At 48.2% G+C, this 25,446-nt stretch overlaps 1 protein-coding gene across 1 annotated transcript in view; it reads right to left on the bottom strand.

The window, feature by feature from the left end:
* The window catches only part of LOC119951706 (probable E3 ubiquitin-protein ligase MID2), a 444,841-nt gene that overhangs the window by 396,163 nt on the left and 23,232 nt on the right, over nt 1–25,446 (bottom strand). The window lies entirely within an intron of this gene.

Below are 25,446 nucleotides of genomic sequence, written 5' to 3'. Positions count from 1 at the left end.
TGCGCCTGGCGCGGTTCTATTTTCTGCGTCTCCCGCTATTCACCAGCCTCATTTCGCTCAATGAGGCCAGAGAATCACGCCCATTGAAAACTCAGGTTTCAACTATTGGCACAAACTGATGAAGCTCTCAAACTACTGAAATGAGATGAAGACCTGAACGGTAACACTTGGGCTGTCTCGATACTTTAAATTTTGTCCTCAATTAAAATTTTAACCAACAATGGAATCTTGTCTTCCATTGACTTATTGGTTGATCTTACTGTACTACAGAATCTGAGATGTCACGATGTTTGGTGAGTCTTCTCTCTCTGTTGTGTGGGAGGCTACACAATCGTCCATAATTCTCAGAGAGTTACCCCAATCTTCAAGAAAAGTGGTATGACATTCAAAGATTGGAGCACAATTTTTCTTCCATGATCACCGCAGCAACAGAAATATAAATTTTGAAAATGTCAAGGTTACCATTTATAGTTGTGTGCACATTTTTAACCAGTGACGCTGAAGCAGCTACTGTAGACTTGGGTACCAGGTGCTGATCAATCCTATCCCATATGCTGTGCACTAACAACTCAAGCTAAGCTTTCAGTCATAGAAGAGTGCCATCTGCCTTGCCAGGTGATGTTTCCTTACACTCCATAGATTCTCAGAGCAGGGGGCGAACAAAGGGAACATTTATTTTGCCAATGGCTCCTGTTAGGGCACAAAGCTAAGACCAACTAATATCCAATGAACAAAAACTGCATGCATTCATGGCTTTGTGAACTTAAAGCCCCAGGATTGACAGTTGGAAATCAAAGCAAATTGCTATACGGCAGCATTCTGCCATTGTAACTTTCATAGTCCTCAAGTTGCATTTTGTTCTTGTACATTGACTGTTTTATTTCTCAGCCTTTGTGGCAACTACATGACAATGATCAATAATCCGGTGCAAATGTCAGTGTGCACTAGCTGAATGTAATACACTGGCAAATGGCATCCACTACAATACAAACTAAAAATGCACAAAAGGAAAAACAAGCCGCCCACCATGGTACACACCCCTCAGAATATCATGCAAATTCTCAGATTTGTGAGCATTACTTGCAGTAACATTTTTCTTTATTATCTGAATATTTCCATTACAACATGGATGGGTGGCACTGTTGCACAGTGGTTAGCGCAGCACCAGGGACCCGGGTTCGATTCTAGCCTTGGGTGACTGTGTGGAGTTTGCACGTTCTCCCCGTGTCGGCGTGGGTTTCCTCCGGGTGCTCCGGTTTCCTCCCACAGTCCAAAGATGTGGAGATTAGGTGGATTGGCCATGCTAAATTATCCCTTGGTGTCCAGAGATGTGCAGGTTACCTGGGGCTTTGGGATTGTGGGGATGGGGCAAGGGAGGGGGCTTAGGTGGGATGCTCCTTCGGACGGTTGGTGCAGATTCGATAGGCTGATGGCCTCCTTCTGCACTGTAGGGGTTCTGTGGATCAGGCTGAGATAATGGGGATGTGAAATATGTATTGGGGTTCCACTGCTCTACTGCCTTCCAGTAACTGAAATAAATAGTATAGAGGCAGAGGGTTTGACTTAGTTTACTCTGTCAATCCCTACTTTCTCCATAATGTTAAACTTGCATATATTTCCTAACTACAAACCAATACTTCCTGTTTATTACATTTGTAACTTCTTGGGCCAAATTTTCCTCTGGGCTCCATTGATTCCGAACACTGTTTCCGTAATGCGAGTCTGAACCGCCCTCTCCACTAGCCCATTTGTACCCCTTGGCCTTCAGAAACCCTGTGAACTCTTCGCTTGTAAAAATGTTCCATTGTCTGTGACTAACACCTCGGGGGGGGGGGGGGGGGGGGGGGGGGGATGCCATGAGTACAAAAATACAAATGCTGATTTTTGGTTGTAGGCCTGGAGGTAGTCGCCCCCATCTCTGGATCTCCAGCCATTTGGAATGGGCATCAATTAGGAAGAGGAACAAAATCAGAGGTGGAGGAGTGCGGCCGGTGGGATCTTCTGGTGCTCCTGACAGACGGAACATTGTTAGACCAATCACACAAGATCAGCATCCAGACCCGGCCACAGACGGGGCTGCACACTAACATTTTTATTTTTGACAACCCCGGATGCCCATTATGGAGATCCTGCCGGATCAAACTGTGGCCCATTTCCTGGATGACGACACGCTACCCCAAAGCAGGACACCATCCTCCATATTAAATTCAGACATCTTGGATGAGTAAGTCCATAATTCATCTAGGGGCTGTCGATGCAGTTCACCACATAACACGAGATGGCAAACCTTGGAAAGAACTGGATCCGTTTGGGTCCACACTCTGATCCTGGACTCAGTGACTTGAGTCCATGAAGTTCAGGGTGGCGACAATTTCACCCATCCTGGGAGGAGATGGGGGATAGTTGGCAGGGGCAGCCGTTTCAATGCATCAGCATGTGCAATTTGAATGTCCTGTCTATCTTCAAACGAGTATTCGTAGGTGGCCAATAAAAGGACCCATCGCTGGATCCTTGTGGAAGCGATCGGCAGGATGGCCCTGTCCTCCTTGAATAAACTGAGCAATGGTTTGTGGTTGGTGATGAGGGTGAAATGGCAGCCGTGCATGTTTTGGTGGAATTTCTCGCCTGCGAAAACCACTGGCAGGCCCTCCTTCTCTAAGTGTGCCACAGCCATCGTCCAGGTGAAAGAAATCGGCTGATCCCTGTCAACTGCCACCCTGAGAGAGAAACGGCTCCAATCCCTTACAGCAACGCATCACATGTGACGATGAGAAACCTGGTGAGATTATAGAATTATAGAATCCCTACAGTGCAGATGGAGTCCATTTGGCCCATTGAGTCGACACCAACCCTCTAAAATAACACCCTGGAAGGCCCAAATTCCACACTATCCCCGTAACTTCACTTAGGGCCATTTTAGCATGGCCAATCCACCTAACCTACACATCTTTGGGCTGTGAGAGGAAACTGGAGCAGCCGGAGAAAACCCATGCAGACATGGGGAGAATGTACAAACTCCACACAGACAGGCACCCGTGATCAGAATCGAAACCTGGCGCTGTGAGCCAGCATTGATAACCTCTGTGCCACCATGGCACCCGCTCATAGTGAGTCAACAGCCCGGAAGACAAAAGCTGTTTCTTCACTGGTTTGAAAGCTGTTTCCTGCGCCCTGCGCCACACCCATTCTTGGTCTTTCTTCAAAAGTAAATGCAGGGGGGACAGCATCATCGTGAGATTCGGGATTAACTTGCCATAATAGTTCACTAACACTAAAAACAATTGCATCTCCGTGTCGCTCGTAGGGCCAGGGACCTGTTGAATGCCGCGCACCGTCTATGCGACCGGGTGTACGTCCTCGCAGCCCATCCGATAGCCTAAATACAACACCTCTTTGGCATGGAAAACACTCCTGGCCCTTCACAGGCAGACGCCAGACTCCGAAAAATACTGGAGAACATCTGCCAGGTTGTCCAGATACTGCTGCTTGGTTGCTCCAGTGACCAGCACGTTGTCTAAATATACTGCTACAAGTTGCAACCCACACAGGATGTTCCACCTGGAATATAGCACAGGCCGATGACATGGTAGTACAGTGGTTAGCACTGTTCCTTCACAGCACACAGGCCCCAGGTTAAATTCCGGGTAGGTTTCCTCTGGGTGCTCCGAAAGACGTGCTTGTTAAGTGAATTGGACATTCTGATTTCTCCCTCTGTGTACCCGAACATGCTCCGGAGTGTGGCGACTAGGGGCTTTTCACAATAACTTCATTGCGGTGTTAATGTATGCCTACTTGTGACACTAATGAAGATTATTAGAAAGGCAACCTAGTACAGTTCATAGTGTGTGTTAATCGTGATGTAACGGCAGGGGGCGGGGGCGAAGTCCAATTTGAGTTGCAAATATGCATGACTTATAACGAGTTTAGTACACCTGCTAATTTAGCATAAAAGTCCTCAATGCGGGGCATCTGGTAGTGGACCAAACGCAAAGCTGTATTTACCGTCAGTTTGTAATCTCCACATAACCGGACCGTCTTGTCTGGCTTCAATACCGGGACCACTGGTCCTGCCCATTTGCAAAGCGCACAGGTCAGATGAACCCTAGTTCTTCAAGTTGGCTGAGCTCGGTCTCCATTTTTGCCAGCAATGCACAAAGACTGGGCATGCCCTGAAATATCTCAGCTGCACAGCTGGGTCGACATGGATTTTGACCACAGCACCCTTAATCTTTCGCAAACCAGGCTGAAGACTTCAGGGTGCTTTCTGAGTACTTCGCTCAGCCCTCGGATTCCATTTGAATAATGTGATGGCAATCAAGGTGCAGGTGGCTGACCCAGTCGATAGAACCTTAATTGCCCCGTCACGACAATTAGCAGGAGTCAGACTGACTGCCATCCATAAGCCACCTTGCCATGGTGGTCCCCGCAATGTCCAGCAGTTAGCCGGTACAAGTGACCAATTGGACCTCAGTTCCTGAAATTCAAATGTTGCACTCCTTTCTTAATGCGGTCAAAAGTCTGCCTCATGGCACAGTGGTGAGCACTGGGACTGCAGTGCTGAGGACCCGGGTTCAAATCCCGGCCCTGGGTCACTGTCCATGTGGAGTTTGCACATTCACCCCATGTCGGCGTGAGTTTCACTCCCACAACCCAAAGATGTGCTGGTTAGGTGGATTGGCCATGCTAAATTGCCCCTTAATTGGAAAAATAAAAATAATTGGCGATTCTAAATTTATTTTAAAAAAACAAAAAAAAAAGTCAGCCTCACTACAAGGAAATTGCCGTGTCAGTATCAAGCTCCATAGCCAATCAGTGTCCGTTAGCTTGCACAGAGATTTTAATGGGTGCAAACCAAGTTGCCGACACACAATTGAGCTGCAATTCTCCTCCTCTGGTTCATCCAGATGGAAATTACATGCTCCAGACAGGCATCTACCTCCACCGGCGTGCTGGGGCCCCTGACCGACCAATGGCTTGTGCTCACATCGGGGCCTAAAACCACGAGCCGGATTCCCCGTACCCCACGCCAAAATCGCATTCCGCGAGGGGGCGGAGAATCCAGTTTCACGCTTGAAATCGGGACCGGCGCTTGTTCCGTAATTCTCCGCCACCCGAAAAGTGGCGTACTCAGGGAGTACACCGTGCCGAGTATCCACCAGCTGAGGCCATTGCTTGAGACCCACCCCACTATTCACTGCCCCCGACCGGCTGAATTCCCAATGGCATATTTTATGTGGTTCTGCCGTTCGGGAAACTCGCGTGGTGGCTGCGGACTCAGTCCACGGCCACCACAGTCGGGGGCAGGCCGATCGGAGGGCAGGTGGGGCCTCATTCGGGACTGGCCTTTTGTTGTGCAGGCTGTCTAGGTCGGGCGTGTGGCCTATCGGGGGCACTATTTCCGCGGTCCAGGTCCGCAGTCTGAGCCCACCATGGAGCCTGTCGCAGTTGCTGGAGGCTGCTGCCGTGAGCAAGCTGGAGTCCGCCCCCTGCAAGGCTATGAATCTGTGGTCTTTTGACGTGGGTTTTTCTGGCATAAAAGACCACAGTTTTCACAACGGCATGGGGCCATAGTCCCTGAAATGGAGAATCCAGCCCCACATGTTCCACAATGGCCTAATTTTGCCTCTGAAGATTCTTGGGAGGTATCCCGCCGGGATGACTCAGTATTCGACCAATGTACCGGGCTTGCACTGTGCTTGGCCCAGGGTGGGGTACTACCTTGGGAGGGGGTCAATCATTAGGTGCAGTGCGTCCTAAGGCATCCACTTTCATTCCCTGGATTTACTGCACCCTTTCTTTGGCGCTTTCACGTGATAGGGGAATTTGCACAGCTTGCGGCAGGTTTAAGGATGGCTCGGCCAAGAAGTTCTTTTGATTGGCTATATTATTGATACCGCATATCAAGCGGTCGTGCAGCATTTCACGAAGGCGATGTACCATATTCGCAGAATTCGCCTATCTTTCGTCATCCTGACAAAACCCGGTGACGGACTCACCTGGGGTCCTTTCCACTGTATTGAAGTGATATCTCTGCACAATTACAGATGGCGTTGGGCTGAAATGTTGCTCCACTAGCATTACTTGTTGCTCGAAAGTATGTGTCACATGCCGCAGGATATTTGAGGCTCTGCATCACACCGTAGGTGCACCACAGGCAGTTAACAAAATGACTGTCTGCTGATCATTCGCCGTGATACTAATGGCCCTGACAAAGTAACACATTCTTTCCGCATACTGAGTCCAGTCCTCCACATTGCCGTCAAACACATCTAATCTTCCAAACAGCAGCATGGTAAATGAAAAGAGTCCGATCTGTATCCAGCAGGGTTAGTGAAATGGCTTAACTGGCAGAGTTGCAGCATCGACAGTAAACCTGTTGAACCCTTATCTCCAGTTTAGTTGACCACAAGGGATTCCACACCGAGTTGCAGAAGGAAATAAAGTTTTAGTTACAATAACTATTATTTACACGGCATGAATGGTTCCTACTGGGTCTCTCCTCTATGTCGGTACCCAAACAGGCCAATTTTATACAGAAATGTAGCTATACATGGTTTAGGGTTCCCCGTCTCCTTTAACAGGGAGCTCATATTCACAGCTCACGGGGGGGGGGGGTTAAGCATTACCACTTCGTAAGTCCCATGTGGGTTTTGACAGTGCCCATTGATGCACCAAAATACGCATCCAGACCCAAAGGAAAATTGGGCCTCTTATGTCCATATTAATAAATGAAATTGCCTATATAAACCTGCTGCAACATGTGCCTGAAATATTTACACTACAGATCATTTAAAATGCTGACTGAGGATCTTTATCCAAGTACAATATTTGATCTTCCATTTTTCATCTATTCCATAAAAATATGAATGCCGAATGGATAATTCATCTCGGCCTCCATCATAAATGCCAACCTTCCGCCAACTGCATTCACTTCATGTGATATTAAGAAACAGCTGAAGGGTGTTTACTGCAAATGCTATGCCCCCTGACAATATTCTGGCATTAGACTTGTGCTCCAGAACTTTCCACTCCTAGCTAAGCTGTTCCAGTACAGCTACACACTGGCATCAACTAAGCAAAGTGGAAAATTGTCCATCTATGTCCTGTACACAAAAAACAGGACTAATCCAACACAGCCAGGAATCGCCCAACCAGTCTACTCTCGATCATCAGTTAAGTGAAGGAAGGGGTCATCAACAGTGCTATCAAATGACACTTGCTTCGTAATAACCCGTTCACTGATGTTCAGTCTGGGTTCCGCCAGGGTCACTCAGCTCCTGAGCTCACTACAGCCTTGGTTCAAACATGGACAAAAGAGCTGAATGCCAGAGGTGAGGTGAGAGTGACTGTCTTTGTCATCAAGGCAGCATTTGACTGAGTATGGCATCAAGGAGCCCTTGCAAAACTTGAGTCAATAGGACTTGTGTGTGCGTGTGGGGGGTAGTGGGGTGGGGGGGGGGGGGGGGGGGGAGCTCTCTGCTGGCTGGAGTGATCCTGACCAGAAAGTGAACAGGACCACCAGTATAAAAACTGTGGATACAAAAGCAGCAGGTTAGAGGTTAGGAATCCTATGGTAGGTAACTCACCTCCTGACTCCCCAAAGTTGTGTCCTCCAGTTACAAGGCACAAGTCAGGAGTGTAATGGAATACTCTTCATTTGCCTGATTAGTGTAGTTCCAACAATACTCAAGAAGCTTGACACCATCCAACCCAAGGCTGTCCGCTTGATTGGCACTCATTTCACAAACATTCATTCCCTCTAACACCGACGAACAGTGGTAGCCATGTGACTAATGGTGTGCCTTAGAGGTCCGTGCTGGGACCACAACTTTTCACAATATACATAAATGATCTGGAAGAAGGAACTAAGGATACTGTTGCTAAGTTTGCAGATGATACAAAGATGTGTAGAGGGACAGGTAGAATTGAGGAAGCACGCAGGCTGCAGAAGGACTTGGACAGGCTAGGAGAGTGGGAAAAGAATTGGCAGATGGAATACAATGTGGAGAAGTGTAAGGTTATGCACTTTGGAAGGAGAAATGGAGGCATAGACAATTTTCTAAATGGGGAAATGTTCAGGAAATCAGAAGCACAAAGGGACTTGGGAGTCCTTGTTCACGATTCTCTTAAGGTTAATGTGCAGGTTCAGTCGGCAGTAAGGAAGGCAAAAGAAATGTTGGCATTCATGTCGAGAGGGCTAGAATAGAAGACCAGGGCTGTACTTCTGAGGCTATATAAGGCTCTAGTGTCTAGTCAGGCCCCATTTGGAGTATTGGGAGCAATTTTGGGTCCCTTATCTAATGAAGGATGTGCTGGCCTTGGCAAGGGTCCAGAGGAGATTCCTAAGAATGATTCCTGGAATGAAGAACTTGTCATTTGAGGAATGGTTTAGGACTCTGGGTCTGTACTCGGAGTTTAGAAGGATGAGGGTGATCTTATTGAAACTTACAGGAAACTGCAAGGCCTGGATAGAGTGGATGTGGAGAGGATGTTTCCACTTGTAGGAAAAACTAGAACCAGAGGACACAATCTCAGACTAAAAGAATGATCCTTTAAAACAGAGGTGAGGACGAATTTCTTCAGCCAGAGGGTGGTGAATCTGTGGAACTCTTTGCCACATAAGGGTGGAGGCCAAATCACAGAGTGTCTTTAAGACAGAGATAGATTCTTGATTAATAAGGGGATCAGGGGTTATGGGGAGAAGGCAGGAGAATGGTGATGAGAAACATATCAGCTATGATTGAATGGAGGAGCAGACGTGATGGGCTAAGTGGCCTAATTCCTAATTCTGCTCCTATGTCTTATGGTCTTATTAACAAGATACACTGCAGGAACTCATGAAGGCTCCTTGGAGACCACCTTCCAAACTTACAACTGCTATCAGCCAGAAGGACAAGGGCAACAGGTACATGGGAACACTACGACCTGCAAGTTCCCCGCCAAGCCATTCACCATCCTGAGTTGGAAATATATTGTAGTTCCTCCTGTTGCTGGATGTACCTGCACCTCGGGGACTGGAATGGTTCAAGAAGCCAGCTCAACACCATCTTCTCAAGGCCAATTAGGGGTGAGCAATAAATGTTGGTCCAGCCAGTGAAGCCTGCATCCCATATATGAATTTTAAAAACTATGATTTAAATTATCCTTTTAATTGACTTTTGCGTCTTTCTGCGCCTTTATTATGTGATTTGGAGGCCTCGGTCTCTCCCAAATGACTGACCTTGGATTAATGGAAATGAATTTAGATTGTGCAGTCTCGGCATGTCCAGTGTAAATTCTTCCCTGCATACTTGTTCAGTCAGCTGTATGGGTGGAACAGTTTCTTTGGATTCTAACAGTTTTGCATCATGCTGCTTTTCAAATGATTCAAGAAAATAGGGGCAGCAGGGTAGCATGGTGGTTAGCATAAATGCTTCTCAGCTCCAGGGTCCCAGGTTCGATTCCCGGCTGGGTCACTGTCTGTGTGGAGTCTGCACGTCCTCCCCCTGTGTGCGTGGGTTTCCTCCGGGTGCTCCGGTTTCCTCCCACAGTCCAAAGATGTGCGGGTTAGGTGGATTGGCCATGCTAAATTGCCCGTAGTGTCCTAATAAAAGTAAGGTTAAGGGGGGGTTGTTGGGTTACGGGTATAGGGTGGATACGTGGGGTTGAGGAGGGTGATCATGGCTCGGCACAACATTGAGGGCCGAAGGGCCTGTTCTGTGCTGTACTGTTCTATGTTCTATGTTCTAAAAACTAGAGGAAAAACTTTAAAAGCTTTCTTTGGGTAAAATTTCTATTGAGAGGCCTTGCAATGTCCTGGATACTTGTTTCGAGATTGGTGGGAAATGCAATGCTGAGACATCCAGGCTGAATGCAAGAAACATGAGAGGAGAGCGAAGCTAAAAGAAGATTTGGGGTGAAGCAAAAAGCAAGAGAGGAGCAGCATAGAAAGGAAATCAGTAATAAAACGGCAGAGACAGACTGAAGAAAGGAAGTGAAGTACCAGGCAAGAATTTACTGGTGAACAGGTGGCAGGCTAAGAGTTGGAGTGAGCCAGTAAAATTCCAGGAAGCCAATTCAGGAGGGCTCCTTGACACATTACTGCTACTAAGCTAATTTGTCAACCATGGTAACGACAACCAGTAAGGCTCCTGTCAACTGTAGACAGTTGGCCAAATAATGGTCCAATTAAGGACCATCTTCCTGAGTTACTGTGTGGGGAGGCCTTGGACCCCACAGAGGTAGCTTCCTAGTGGCTGCTCTGGGCAGTGGGAATGGGCCATCACATCAGGAGGCTATCACATCAGGGGTATCTATTGTCCAAGGTAGGGCCCTCCATGGCACAGGCTTGCCTTGTGGCCCTGACGCCGCCGCTGAAAGAGGCTCCTTTCTGATTGCCTGCCTGCCTGGCCACAGCAGAGAAAATACATTTTGTAACTTCCATGCAGTGTTCACTAAAAATGGTTACACTCTCTTTCTCCTTGTATCGTCAGTATCAGACACTCCTCTTTGTGGCACTACCTAGGCTGTGGGGCCACCGGCCCTCTTATTGGGCTAGCTGTATGGCGAACCAATCTACTGTTCTCAAGAGGCCACTGATGGGAAGGTTGCCATCACTGTCCTGCTGCCCACTAGCACTGACTAGATCGGCATTTAGTCCAATTCCCTCCCAGAAAGTCCCAGCCACCATGTATATAACACCACAGGAGACTGACCGAACAGGTGGCAGGCTATAAAAATGTTATCAAGCTCTGATTTTCCCGTGGTACTTTGCGTGAAAAACCGACTCACTGTGGTAGTAGAAGGACTTACTTGAGGTGACATTGTTCCATATGGGAGCTCAGAATTTGTCAGCCAACTATATTTAACTGACCTATGTGTTGTGTTTGTACATTTGTACAATGTGTGGATGGGGGCTGGTGAGAAGTGGTGGCCATATACTTAGTTTGAGAAACTACCGATAGTATATTGTACTATATTTCATTGTGTGAGAAATTTCAAGTCGTTTTGAAAGGTTTCAAATAATAAATCCAATGAATTAAAGAGTGACATGGGGGATAGAATGCCAGGTGGACTCCCAACAAGTGAATTAAATGTAAGGAAACCTATTCTTCCCACATTTTCAGTGAGATAAAATATAACAATTGAACCCTTCTGCGATTAAAATGTAGGGATTCTCCGGTCGCCAGCTCCGTGTTTCTCGGCGGCGCCCCGTTGATTGAAAACACTCCAAGCCACCGGGAAGCCCACGGGGTGGGGGGGGGGGGGGGGGGTGCTGCTGCCGGTGGGAAAAGTGAATTGCAACAACCGGAGAATTCGGGTTTCCAATCTATGCCACCTTCACTGGACCATTAAAAATTAGAAAGGGAAATGAATTTTCATTCATGCAACTTGATGGTTTTTGATCAAGGCCATAAGACATAAGAGTAGAATGAGGCCACTTGGCCCATCGAGTCTCAAGGTTTTGGGCTTGTCAAGTTGAGGAAGCTGATGGATAGATATTTTGCGCTTTTGAAACTCACGTTCAGATTTTCTGATCTTTTTTCTTTTAATGCTGACAGTAACTCATTTAAAATAAGCAACATTAAGACAAGCAAGATAAAGCCAATCAGAAAATGCTGGCACTGACTTTTAAATAAACCACTCCCGGGCCAGGCCCCGGCAGAGCTTACAATTCCCTCTTGTGGACCCTGTTGATCTAATAAAGCACAACCTTAAAAGGCAAGGTGGACCACATCAGAGTGTCATTTGAATTCCTGCTGAAGCTTTCTCCTTGTTTTCTGCCTGTGCAAGACTACCAGTTCAGTATACATCAAATTATAGCCAGAGACATTCTCAAGGGTTGGGAAGGAGGGGTAATCTCATGCTTTGAGTATGCAGAAGAACTTGCCCGGTTAACATCCCAGGAAATCATTAGCTCACGCCTGTGATTTTCTCAGATGCACTTTCTACGACCATGTTACTCACTGGATGTGTTGGGTTACATATCACTTAAAATAAGATAGGCTTACCAGAAATGAAATGGCTATTTATGTAAACCTTTATGCTACAGTGGAGAATTATGTAATGTTTAAAACAGGTATTCAAAAGGTGAACGCTTTTTGTTCTTCTTTCATTTTTTTCGTATTTTTAAAAAATGCCTCAAATTTCTGCCCCAATTCTCCCTTCAAATCTCACGTATGCTCTTCAAGGTGCTGACACGTAAACTTCTCACAACCCAAACATGGTGATTGGAAATACACTGCCTACCTATTGGCTAAAGGTAAACAGATAAATTTTACCCAGATCTGAAGCAGGAATTGGAACTTTTGCATATGTGACTGTTGAAGCAGAATCAATAATAGCGTTTCAAAGAGAAATAGATCAATGGTGAAAGGGCAGGGGAACAAGACCATATGAAATCTCACTGAGAGAACCTATCTAGGCACCAAAGGCCAAATAAGATTGTTCTGTGTTATAAGATTCTCTGAAACTAAAACTTCAAATGCCAAATTTACTTGGCAGGCTTTAACCAATGGGGGATTTTTGTGGTTAGTATATTCTTTACATTGTAGAAATTCCTCCCTATAGTTAGCTTTTCCTATACATTAAAAAGTTATAAGAAGTTGAAATTTAACAATACAATTTACCTATAAACAGTGAGAGGCGGTAGTTTAAATTTGCCACATGTCAATAAGGCACCAAGTATGCAATTCAATTTCCTGTTAATATTGTGTCTGCTTCAGCAATGCCAGACATAATAAAGTGGCTGCCTCAATCTAGATTAAAGGCTAAAAGCCACAGTGTGTTATTAAAGATATCCTTTTACTATGTGATGTCTGCTCTAATTTCTGCTTATGATGATTAAATAATGGCTTGTGGGATGTCTGAGAGACTTGGCAGCCATGTTTTATGCTGCTTCTTCCTGCCATCTGTGATGTATCATCTTCACTTAGCTGCTCACAGTTTGTAATGAATGGATTTTCCTGTCTGTGCCACGCACCCTTTATTGAGAGGCCATATACGGTTGTATAATGGGTATATCTCACTTGATACTATCAAGTTCAGCAATGAAGAGTCATGTAAAAGGGCTGTATCTTCTTGAAGTAATGATGACCTTTTTTTTGCTTCCTGACAAACTGAAGTGGTGGTAATACAAATTGCCTCATAACTGAAATCATGACGCTGGAAATTATACCCAGCTTGGATGTCTCATTTCCATTCTCAAACAAAACAGATTTGCCAGTATTACTCAGAGACTACAGGAACATGCAACTGTGAGAAACAGAGGAACGTCTCACTGCTGCAGATGGGAATCTCTTCTTGGCTCTGGCTCATAACGGGAATGCCGACAATCAGTGCTCAAAATGGAAAACGCTCCCACCTTTTATGCTACTGTTCTTCACCTTGAAAGCACAAATCAGCAAGCAAACAACATTTCACTGTCTAGCACCTCCCACAGGGAATACTGCCCCAAATGGTGGGTGCAGGCCCGCTGCCCCTGAATGGAGATCGGAGGTGACCATCGGAATTTCTGAGTACCAAGGTAGGCTGTTTAAGAGGCCCTAGGGGAAGAGATGGCTACTCACTCTTACAACACTCTGAGACAGGGGCACAACAACCAAACCATCTGCTGACAAAGACCACAAGCAAGCAGGCCATTGACCTTCTGTAGGTATGGTTCCACGGCCTGGACTGGTCAGGTGGCGACCTCATGCATTGTGGTGATCTGCTACACTCTCTAGTGGACTTTGAAGAGCTTGAGGCCCTAGAATGCCACAGCTCATCAAAGGAATAAGAGGAGTAGGATGAGAAAGATGCAGAACACAGTTGCACAGGGAGGTGACTGGGTCAAATGTAGGATTTTGTCAGGATGTCCTCAATGTCCGTCATCTAATCCAGGCACTTACCAATTCTAAATGAAATGAAATGAAAATCGCTTATTGTCACGAGTAGGCTTCAATGAAGTTACTGTCGCCACATTCCGGCGCCTGTCCGGGGAGGCTGGTACAGGAATCGAACCGTGCTGCTGGCCTGCTTGGTCTGCTTTAAAAGCCAGCGATTTAGCCAAGTGAGCTAAACCAGCCCCAGCCCTAAATCACGATGGGCTAGAACTCATTTTTGAGATGTCTGTGGGAATACTTCCTTTGAAGACACAACCTGGGGTGATTGACTCCTACAGTCGATGATGAATATACACCTGTCCAGAAGTTTCACTAACCCTGTTCAAGGACACTTGTTCTCCTTCATTGCTTTATTCCTATTGTCCCATTTCACCATTAAAGAATGGAAGACCCCATGCTTGATGTCATGTGTTAATATTTCTATAACGTTGAAAGATAGAGAGAATGTATAGTTATGGGTGAGGCAAAGCCCAGTAAACCACTCAGTGCTCTGCTCAGGGTAGTGGCCTCTGCTCTTGGCCTCCTCTATCCTGCCATTTTTGGCCTCGGCTATGGTGGAGACAAATGCTCAACTATCACTACTTGCAGCTGAGGTGCCGTGGTGGGTATCCTCATCATGGAGGTGCCGTGGCAGCCCCGAGAGGTTGTAACACTGGCGCCCTTGTAGAGCCATGTAGCGCCAGCCACATAGCGCCACCAACCTCTGTCATTAGGCTTTGCTGCACAGATAATCCATCAATCAGATGCACCAACAATGCCGACAATAATGTGATGCCCTGTGAAGGGTGGTTCCCTCAATCTTTTGGTGCCTGCCTTAACCCTTCGCTGGCAATTCAAATGGCTGGAGGCAACCACCAGTTGGGGAGCAGTAGGTATCCCTCCCCAAATATCTCAGCGCCATCAGCGTCACTGACCAATCCATGCTACAGAATAGCATGCATTCTGTGAATGTCAGTACACAGTTCCTGCATGCACTCTCTCAATGGAGGAGCTCACATGGACAAAGCCCACGGCCACGGAGGTACAAGATGATGGACTTTTTCATTCTCCGGCCATGGCTCTGCACTGCCTCAGAGAACTCAGATATGTGGGAGCACATCTGTTGCTACTGGTTTTATTATAGCATCCTCTCTTGTGACTTCGAAGGCCTGCATCTGTGCTCAGCTGAGCAGAGTTGTTTCTGTCCTTCATTCTCTGAGGGGGACTGTCCAAAATTGCTCCTGCCTCTTTCACCTCCTCCTGTTGATGTGCTCATCACCCAGAACCACCCATTTTAAGTGCACTTGAACACACCCTGTGGTCACTCTATCTGAGTTGATGGAGGGTGCACGTTTAAGATGTGATGGTGTATGTTCTGATGTTTCTGATGCCAGCACTTGGCCTGGTGAGGGCACCCGAATCTGTACCTTCCCCTCGACGCCACAACTTGTGGGAGAGACAAGAAGAGACCATGACAACTAGAGCATTCAGCACCCTCAGAACCAAAAGCTCTGCAGTGCTGCGTCTTTGGCATGCTGCTGGATAGGATGAAGTTCACCCTTCACCTATACATTACAATATCTTATTCACCATTTCCACTTGGGATGTTCAACACGTCATTTCAGCTTGCTAATGGCTAGTCATTCTGGCAAGCACCTTTTCTCTTTCCTCCATAACAGCGATGATATGTAGGGTGGACACACCTCCTCCTCTGGTCTGCGCTCTCACAGGCATTATGTGTCCTTTCCTCCTGCAGGGACAATAAAGAGATGGATTGGTCACTGTTGGTCTCTATGGCAAATGCCAGCAGCTCATTGAAATAAGAAGCACCATGTTTCAGTGCTGGAAGATCCTCCTCAGCAGAATGGCTCTGAACGTTGCTAAGAGGTCAGTAAGTACACTGGGCACATGCTAGACCCATGTTCATTTGCTCCTCAGCTGGAGTATTAGCTGGCGATTGAATATTGAGAGGCCTGGCATGTGGGTCTGGCATTGTACTCCTCTTGCCTGAGCAAAGAAAGTTCCTGGGCCCAGTTTTTCCTGACTACACTTCATCTGTTAGTGTTGTCAAGCACTTCTGCACATCTATCCTGATCTACTTGCTTTGGCAAGGTGCCTTCTCATTCCACCCTTTGGAAAGAGGACATCCTTCCTCCCCAGTGAGGACCTCCATGTTGGCATCTGACAAAACAATGAAGGGCAGCCCTGGCCTGGGTCGCAAGCCCTCTGCTGCACTTCTTGATTGCTGGTGCTTGTTACTTGCATGTTTGAGGTTAAATGGCAGTGATGGCAATTGCTGCCATGGTCTGTTTAATCAGGTCTGGACTCGTTCAGTCCCACCTCCATTCTAACCCGTGTTGGCCACCAATGGACCACCCAGCTTGTCCTCCAGCAAATTAGTAGCTTATTTCTGTCAAAATCAGGGGCTGCCTCAGCCTCCTCCTGAGTTCGGTCTTGGAGACTGTTGGTTTTGGTTTCCTGACCCCAGAAGTAATATCCTGCCAAATATTTGTTACATTTCTAAAAATTTAAAATTTTAATCCAGTTGCATTGTGTTTCGAACAGCAACCCTGCAACAAAAGGGTTAAATCCAGCTACTTCTCATGAATTCAAGGCGGTGCATGTAGTCTGACTTTGTCAGATCAATACATCGCATGATTAGATTTTAACTCATTTATAAGAAGCTGAGTCAGTGAAATGATCCTTCCTGTTTTGGATTTGTTGCGAAGAGATAAAATAAATAAAAGCTGTTGATGTTTTAAGATGTTGACCCTCAAACTGAAATTTTCCTAAAGGGTCACAGAAGGCAATTAGTTGAAGAAACACCCATGCAGCCAAACAGCTGGACTTATCAGGAAAAACAAATCTTTCCAATTATGAGGCAAGTGAGCAAAGAGAAAATAACCAATATTGAACTCTCCTCGGTGAATTATATTGAAGATATTGATTTTCCCTTAATGTTATGGAGAAGATGATGAACCACTTTCAGTAGGTTTAATGGAGGTACTGAATGCTCATAACATGCAAGATATTGGATATGCCACAATAACGGAAGTTACCCAAACAGCGATTTTGAGGATGTTTTAAAATAGCAGTAAAGTTAGAAGACCTGTATGGTTTATGATCCTGGGAATCATGAGCTTCCATTACTGTGTAAGTTCAAGTAGAGCAATTTGTGACTTTTTGTGAAACGCACTGGGGGAAAATTAGTGAGTCCCTGAAAATGAAGTTGATCCAGATGTGCGATTAACATACCTGTTCCTTCTGATGCAGGCTGCATACAAACATGTGCTGTCTACTCATTTGTATGATTGCTTTATGCAGCGGGCACTAAACATCATGTTGAGCGGCTGAAAGCCTCAGCAGGAGGTCCAAACTCGTTAGAGACAAGCACCACTTAAAGCTAACCTGCATCACTTAAAGGGGAGGTGCATTCAAGCTGGAGCAGGTGCTGGAAGTGTTTGTGACAGGCATACTGAGGAGGAAGTAGCCTGAATTATGATGCTATGTTAGAGTCCTTCCTTTGATTTCCCTTTGTTCCCATTTCTTTTATTTTATCTTTATTGGTTTTTTTTGGTGCTGGGATCATTAATCGAGATATATCTTTAAGTCGAGCAGAGAAAATATAGAATTCAAAGTTTCAAATATTTTGACAATTGGAACACTATATCCTCACGTTTTGTAAGAAATCCCAGACTTTCTGAAACTCAACAGATTGGAGAGATTAGTTTGATTGGTTGTCTAGCGGCCAATGAATTGGACAGGGACAGTGTTCTGTCTGGCAACAGACAGCAATTGGTTCCTGCCAGGTGGGGTTTTGTGGAGCAAATTCAACAGAAGACCTCGAAGTAAGAAGCTGTATTTTCTCTTTCTGTTTCTCTTTTGTCCCTCTCCACCATCCTTTTCCTCTATGTTGTCTGACTGTGTGTTTTTGCGAGTGTGTGTGTGTGTGTATAGAGTGGGACGAGTTGGAAAGGGGGGGAATTGGATAGTAGTTCAGCAGTTGCATTGTCAGGATCAAACTAAAGACATTGGGAGCTGGATTCTACATTTCGTGATGCTGGAAGGGAGATTTGCGATCGGGCAGAGAAACCAGCACTGGCAAAGAAACGGAACCACTGCCATTCCAATGCTCCGTTCCCCCACTGGCGGCAGGATGGAGGTTCATTCCCCATGCCAGCGGGAGTATGCAAATGAGTCATTAAGACACATTTACATCCTATAATTGGGCCATGCACCATATTCTCTGGCCTGCATGATTCTCGCCAGGAATCACATGGGTGGGAATTGGTGCAGGTCTTGGCAAGTATATATCTCATGTGGTGGACCTCGTGGTGGGCAACGGGGTGACTCTTTGAGATACTTGCCCCCAAAGTCCCTTGGACTTTACTGTTATTTTAAAACATCCTCCCCCTCCACAATGCAAAACTGCCAACCCACTCCAACCAGACCTCCCACCACTGCCCCTCACTAGAAACCCCTCAATTAGAGAGACTCCCACCAGAGAGCCCAAAATTAGAGGGACCTCCACAATGGAATCCACCACCCAATTAGAGAGAGGCCTACCCCTGAAAACTAGAGAGCAGTCCAGACAGAGGCAGTGAAAAAAAAACACTGCTTTAAAACTCACCTGTGCAATACACCTGCTGGCTCAGGCAGAGGAAGCACCATCTATCAATTCCTGGAAAGAGAAAACCAGTCAGCTGGGTTTAAACCCCCTCAGATCTTTAATTTGCAAGCCTTTAATTCATATTTCTGTGAAATTGCTTTCAATAGGCTGTGATTGACAGCTTCCACACATAGCCAGCTGTCTGCATTGTTTAGTTCATCTGCCTTCATGCTTGACTGACTTTGGTACCCAGCTGTGAAACTAACCAGTGAAGTGTGTTAAGTGCTCTCACTTCCTGTATTTCTCTGAAGAAAGCAGAAATCTCTGGATTCCGGTTTCTAGGGTTGATACTTCAACCAATTTATTCCCATCCAATTCTTTTGGATGTATGGCACATTTGTGATGTCCATTTCCACAATGGAGCTGAGAATGTTGTTTTTTTGTCTGACTGTGGTTTGGCATTTTCCCGAATACTGGTCTTCACAGAGTCGGAGGAATTCTGAATCCCCATTCCCGCAGTCCGTTTTGCTTCGCCATTTGCACGGTCGCTGCAACCAAGACTCTGTCCACTTCAACAGCAAGCGAGTTTTGGACCTGTTGTTCTTCTTCACTCATGGTTGTGTCTTATTTTCCTTTAAAAATATTAGCATCAGATGTCTCACGGCGCCGAGGTCCCAGGTTCGATCCTGACTCTGTGTCACAGCCTGTGTGGAGTTTGCACATTCTCCCTGTGTTTGCGTGGGTTTCTCCCCCATAACCCCATTAGGGGCAGCAGGGTAGCATGGTGGTTAGCATAAATGCTTCACAGCTCCAGGGTCCCAGGTTCGATTCCCGGCTGGGTCACTGTCTGTGTGGAGTGTGTACGTCCTTCCCCTGTGTGCGTGGGTTTCCTCCGGGTGCTCCGATTTCCTCCCACAGTCCAAAGATGTGCGGGTTAGGCGGATTGGCCATGCTAAATTGCCCGTAGTGTCCTAATAAAAGTAAGGTTAAGGGGGATGTTGTTGGGTTACGGGTATAGGGTGGATACGTGGGTTTGAGTAGGGTGATCATGGCTCGGCACAACATTGAGGGCCGAAGGGCCTGTTCTGTGCTGTACTGTTCTATGTTCTATGTTCTAACCCAAAGATGTGCAGGGTAGGTGGATTGACCATGCTAAATTGCCTCTTAATTGGAATAAATGAATTGGGTACTCTAAATTTATTTCAAAAAAATATGAGCATCGGAGGCTTGCTTCGCCCAAAGTGTGTGTGTCTGGTCTCGAGAATCTTCTCCGCTCTTGACACCGTCTCCAACCATTTTGTTGGTGATTATTTTTTTTCTGTTCAGTAATTTGATTCTTTGCCTCAATCCTCATCGCCAGTTTTCTCTTTTGTTATATCTTTGAGTTTGCTGCAAAGAGAAAAGGTTTGGACGTGGCCGCACACTGGATTCTTACAAACAATAAGAAGTTTTATTAGGGATATTGCTTGTACAGTCTAAGATGGGGAACTGAAGCCTATGCAAACACTCACTGCTGAGATCGCTGCAGGTCACATGATGTCTCACTAGCAGGGATGTATTTCCAGATACATAACTTATAACCCCAATTGAGGTCCCGGGATCTAGACCATACGGTTTCTCATGATCTCTCTGGAATATGAATTTTCCCTTTTTAAGGGGGCAGGTCTTCCCCTTAACAAGGAGAGCCTCATTTGTATAAAACCCCCGGCCTGGTTGCAGGTCGGAGGAGGAGACCCTTAGGGGAGTGAAGGAGTATTGGAGTTGTATTGAAATCAACCTGGTTCGTAAATGTATACTACAGGTTGAAAATCCCTTATCCAAAATGCTTGGAGCCGAGTGTGTAATGGAATTTGGAATTTTTTGGATATCGGAATATACTGTGCATGTGCGTCATGCATTGGAAACTGTGTATGTCCGGCGCACATTGGGAATTATGCATGTGTGGAACGCTGGGAACTGTGCATGTCCGGTGCGCATTGGGAATTATGCATGTGTGGAACGCTGGGAACTGTGCATGTCCAGTGCGCATTGGAAACTGTGCATGTGTGGAATGTTGGGAACTGTGCGTGTGCGGAACGTTGGGAACTGTGCATGTGCGGCGCACATTGGGAACTGCTCATCGCCCAGGAACCTTGTGGGATTTCATACTCATGACACCACGATGTTGCTCGAAAAAAAGTGCAGATTTTGGAATGTTTTGGTTTTTTGGAACTTCGGATAAGTTATGCTCAACCTGTATCGACTATGTGCTCTACTTAGCCTGAATTCAACAATAACAATATTTTATATGGAGCTATTCTGATAGTAATAGTGAAAAAGTGTGCAAGCATGTTCAGGAGAATTTTCTAGATCAGCACACTTCAGTCCAATGAGGAACAAGCATGAAAGATGTGGGGCAGGATTCTCCGACCCCCCGTCGGGTTGGAGAATTGCTGGGGGTGGTGTGAATCCAGCCCCCGGCGGCTGCCGAATTCTCTGGCGCCGGGGATTTGGCGGGGGCTGGAATCTCGCTGGCCGGTCGACGATTCTCCGGCCCGCGATGGGCCGAGTGGCCACCCGTTTTCGGCAGGTTCACCTTCAGGGGCTAGGCCTGCGCCGGAGTGGTTTGCGCCGAGCCGCCCGGCGCGGAAGGGGCTTGGCGCCACGCCAACCGGCGCCGAAGTGCCTCCACCGGCCAGCACGTGTTGGTGCATGCGCAGGACTGCCAGCATGTGCTGGCATCATCCCAGCGCATACGCAGGGGAGGTTAATCTCCGCAGCAGCCATTGCGGACCATTACACCAGCCAGCGCGGAGGAATGGAGTGCCCCCATGGACCAGGCCTGCCTGCGGATCGGTGCCCCCCCCCTCCCCCCGAGGACCGCGGAGGCTGCTCGCGGAGCCAGGTCCTACCGGTAAGTACCTGTCGTAATATACGCTGGCGGGACCCGCCAAAAACGGGCGGCCACTTGGCTCATCGCGAGCCGGAGAATCATCGGGGGGGCTGCTAGCGGCCTCCGACGAGGCGGAGCGATTCCCGCCCCAGCCAAATCCCCGGCGCTGGAGAATTCGGCAGTCGGCGGAGGCAGGATTCACACCGCCCCCCGGTGATTCTCCAACCTGGCGGGAGGTCGGAGAACTCCGTCCATGGTTAAGCAGGTCAGATGTCAATAGGGGAACATGTAGGGGACAGAGTTCATTGTGTCATACGATTTAGGTTAGCTGTGGAAACGGACAAGGCGTAATGCAGAGTAAAATTATTTACTGGGAGAGGACCAATTTCAATGAAATGGGAACAAATCTGGCCCAGGTAAATTAAGATGAAATATTGTCAGGCAAAACAAACCAATGTGATGCCTATAAAGTGGAGATAGTTTGGTAGATTCCCATGAGGGGAAGAAATAGAACAAACATAGCCAGGTGTCTCTGGATGATGAAGGAGATATGAATGAGATGAAAGATGCATATGATAGATGTCAGGTTGACAATGCAAGTCAAATATAGAAAGTTCAGGGGGAAGGAAAGAAAGTAAAAAAGCAGAGCAAGTATGAAAAGAGACCAACAGTTAACAGGCATATATGGCGACATTCTCTGCCTCGCACGACCAGCAGCAGCGTTCCCGATGAGGCTGAGAATCCCACAGTAGTGAAGAAAACTGGATCTGGGTCAGGCACTGATCCGACTCCAATGGTGCAGCCTCACTGTCGGCGTCAGAATCAAAGTTCACACCCGCGCCTGCGGGAGTGTGCAAATGGGTCATTAAGATCCATTTGCATCCACTTGACGGGTGGGCACCATGGGTTGGATTCGCTGGTCGCCGATGCCGAAATCGTGATGCTCCGCCCCCTCCAAAGCGACATTGCCTGAGGCCCGCCTCCCGATGTTCCGCCCCCAACTGACCGAGTTTCTGACGGCGTGGATCTCTCATGGTCTCCTCCATTGGGAACTCGGTGTGGCAGCTGCGGACTCAGTCCAGCACTACCATAGTCGGGGGAGGGCTGATCCGCAGGCGGGGTGGGGGGGGGGGGGCATTATTCAGGGCTGGGAGCACTGTGGGGGGTGTCTGGGGCACGCTGGCCAAAGGGGGGGACTATTTTGTGGGCCAGGTCTGTGCCATGTTGCACGACGCGGCCGCAGCAGGCCACCGCGAGCGCGTGCGCGGTCACAGACCCGACAATTCTCCAGGGCGTATCGGTATCCAGGTCTATGCTGCCGCCCTGCTAGCCCCCAACAAAACGGGGAATCGCTGGCCTTTTTGCCCCAGTTTTTCCGGCATAAAACACCACCGTTCCTCCGCCAGCGTGGGGGCAGAGCCCCAGAATCGGAGAATCCAGCCCCATATTACACAGGTCAGTGTGATTCTCCGGTCCTCTGCACCGGGAATCACATGGGCGAGGATTACTACTGCTATTGACAAGCATGGCACTGAGACGGTGGACCTCATGGTGGCCCAACGGGCCCCCAAAATCCAGCCAGCACCTTCATCTCCCTCCCCCCACAATGCAAGACCTACCCACGCGATATCCACCAGACCCCCCACACTGCCCCCCACAGAGACTCCTGACATAAAGTGACCCCCAGAGACTCCCTAAATAAAATGACTCTCCTGAGACCCCCTAAATAAAAGGTCTCCCCGAGACCCCTAAATAAAAGGACCCCCCCAAGACCAAGTAAATATAGAGACCTCCCAGAAACATCTTAATAAAGGGGCCCCGCCAGAGATTCCCTAAATAAAGAGACCCACCCCAGAGACCCTCAAAAGAAACCTCTGTCAGAGACCCCCAGAAAGGTGATTCCGAGGAAATCCCGCATAATCTTCACCATGCATAAATTTGCATAGTGAAGATTGGGAATTGTTTCCTGGCACAAATTAAATCAAGTGCAATTCAACGCTGGCGGAAGAACACAGGGCGAGATTCTCCATTTTCCGACGGCGATTTCATCGGCGATCGGGCAGGGGAATCCTTTTTTATGACAGAATTGGGAGCGGTGCCTGTTTTACGCAGGTTTTACATGCTCTGCCCTCTCTGAAACAGCTTCATCGCGGCCCTCCCCCGATGCTCCGCCCCCGATTGGCAGAGTTCACGACGGCGCGGGGGACGTGTGGTCTCAGCCATGCAGGAACCTAGCATGGCAGCTGCGGACTGGGTCCAGTGCCGTCACAGCCGGGCGGGAGCTGTGCCGCTGGCCGGGGAAACTTCCGCGAGGGCTGGGAGACTCGTGGGGGGTGGCCATGGGGTGGCGAGGAGGTACCCAGTGGGGCACTATCCGGCAGGTCGGATCCGTGCACGGCCGGCATCATGTTGTACGGCGCGACTGCTGCAGGTCCCCACCGTGCGCATGTGCGGTCACGTACCTGCCAATTCTCCAGCTATTTATTTTGCGGAGGCCGAGAGTTTTACATGGTGCGGCTGCTAGTCCCTCACCGGTCGCAGCGGCATTGATTTTTTACCATGTTGATGAGACCATCAATTCACGTGACACGTGGTTAGAAACGAACAGTGGTTTTAATCATCTTACAACAGAGCCTGCCTGTAACAAGATGAACCCTAGATGAACTGGCAGGCAGGCTCACAACAGCAACCTTTATACTTCCGGTTAGGGGGAGGAGCCATGGGCGGAGCCTTGGGCGGAGCCAAGGGTGGAGCCCAGTACAAGCTCCTCATCTCCCCCTATGGGTAGAGCCACACAACTACACATGGTCTAGTACAAGGTACAGGCTCAACACATGTTGTACAATACAGTGTGGATTATTAGTGGTTATTCACCCCCTGTGAAAAAAATCAAGTCCGGCGGGGGTGATGGCTTACAAATTGAGTCTGTCCGGTGGTCGAGTTGTCTGTTGTGATCGGCGGAGCACCGGGGTTGCAGCCTCCTCTGGTGGCTGGACGATTACGGTTGGTTGGGTTACGATGGCGGACTCCGGGGGTGATTCTGTCCGAGCTTCATACCCGTCTGGTTCGACTGGGGACTGGGGGCGCTGGAAGCTTGTGGCGCGGGTGCGCGGAACATGTTTGGCGACCTGGTAGGTGCGGGGGCGTGGGGTGCGACGAGTTGGGTGGGGTGTAGTGTGAGGGGTACCTCGGCAGTGGTAGTGGTGGGATTCGATCCTGCAGGCGCTAGGCCCCGGAGGGATACAGTGTCCTGACGGCCGTCAGGGTACTCTATGAAGGCGTATTGGGTGTTTGCGAGTAGTAGAAGCACTTTATCTACGAGTGGGTCAGTTTTGTGTGCTCTGACGTGCTTCCGGAGGAGTACCGGGCCCGGTGTCTTCAACCATACTGGGAGCGAAGCCCCCGTGGTAGTGCCCCTGGAAAAAACAAAGAGCCGCTCGTGAGGGGTCTGGTTGGTGGCCGTACATAGGAGGGACATAATAGCATGGAGCGCGTCGGGGAGGACTTCCTGCCAATGGGAAACCGGGAGATTCCTGGACCCGAGGGTCAGTAGGACGGTCTTCCAGGCCGTCGCATTCTCCCTTTCCACCTGCCCGTTCCCCCTGGGGTTATAGCTGGTAGTCCTGCTCGAGGCGATGCCCTTGTCGAGCAGGTACTGACGCAGCTCGTCGCTCATGAAGGACGAACCCCGGTCGCTGTGTACGTAGCTGGGGAAACCAAACAGGGTGAAGATACTATGCAGGGCCCTAATGACTGTGTGGGAGGTCATATCGGGGCACGGGATAGCAAAAGGGAAGCGGCAGAACTCGTCAATGACATTCAGGAAGTACACATTGCGATTAGTTGTGGGGAGTGAAATCGATAGCGAGGCGTTCAAAGGGCCGAGAAGCCTTGACCAGGTGGGCCCTGTCTGGTCTATAGAAGTGCGGTTTGCACTCCGCACAGATCGGGCAATCCCTGGTGATGGCTTCTACCTCCTCGTTGGAGAAAGGTAGGTTTCGGGCTTTGACGTAGTGGGCGAGCCGGGTGACCCCCGGGTGGCAGAGGTCATTGTGGATGGCTTTCAGGCGGTCGCTCTGTGCGCTGGCGCACGTGCCGCAGAACAGGGCATCTGTGGGCTCATT

Source organism: Scyliorhinus canicula, chromosome 17 (genome assembly GCF_902713615.1).
Source record: "Scyliorhinus canicula chromosome 17, sScyCan1.1, whole genome shotgun sequence".
Lineage (NCBI taxonomy): Eukaryota > Metazoa > Chordata > Chondrichthyes > Carcharhiniformes > Scyliorhinidae > Scyliorhinus > Scyliorhinus canicula.
This window is presented reverse-complemented; position numbering and strand designations above follow the sequence as displayed.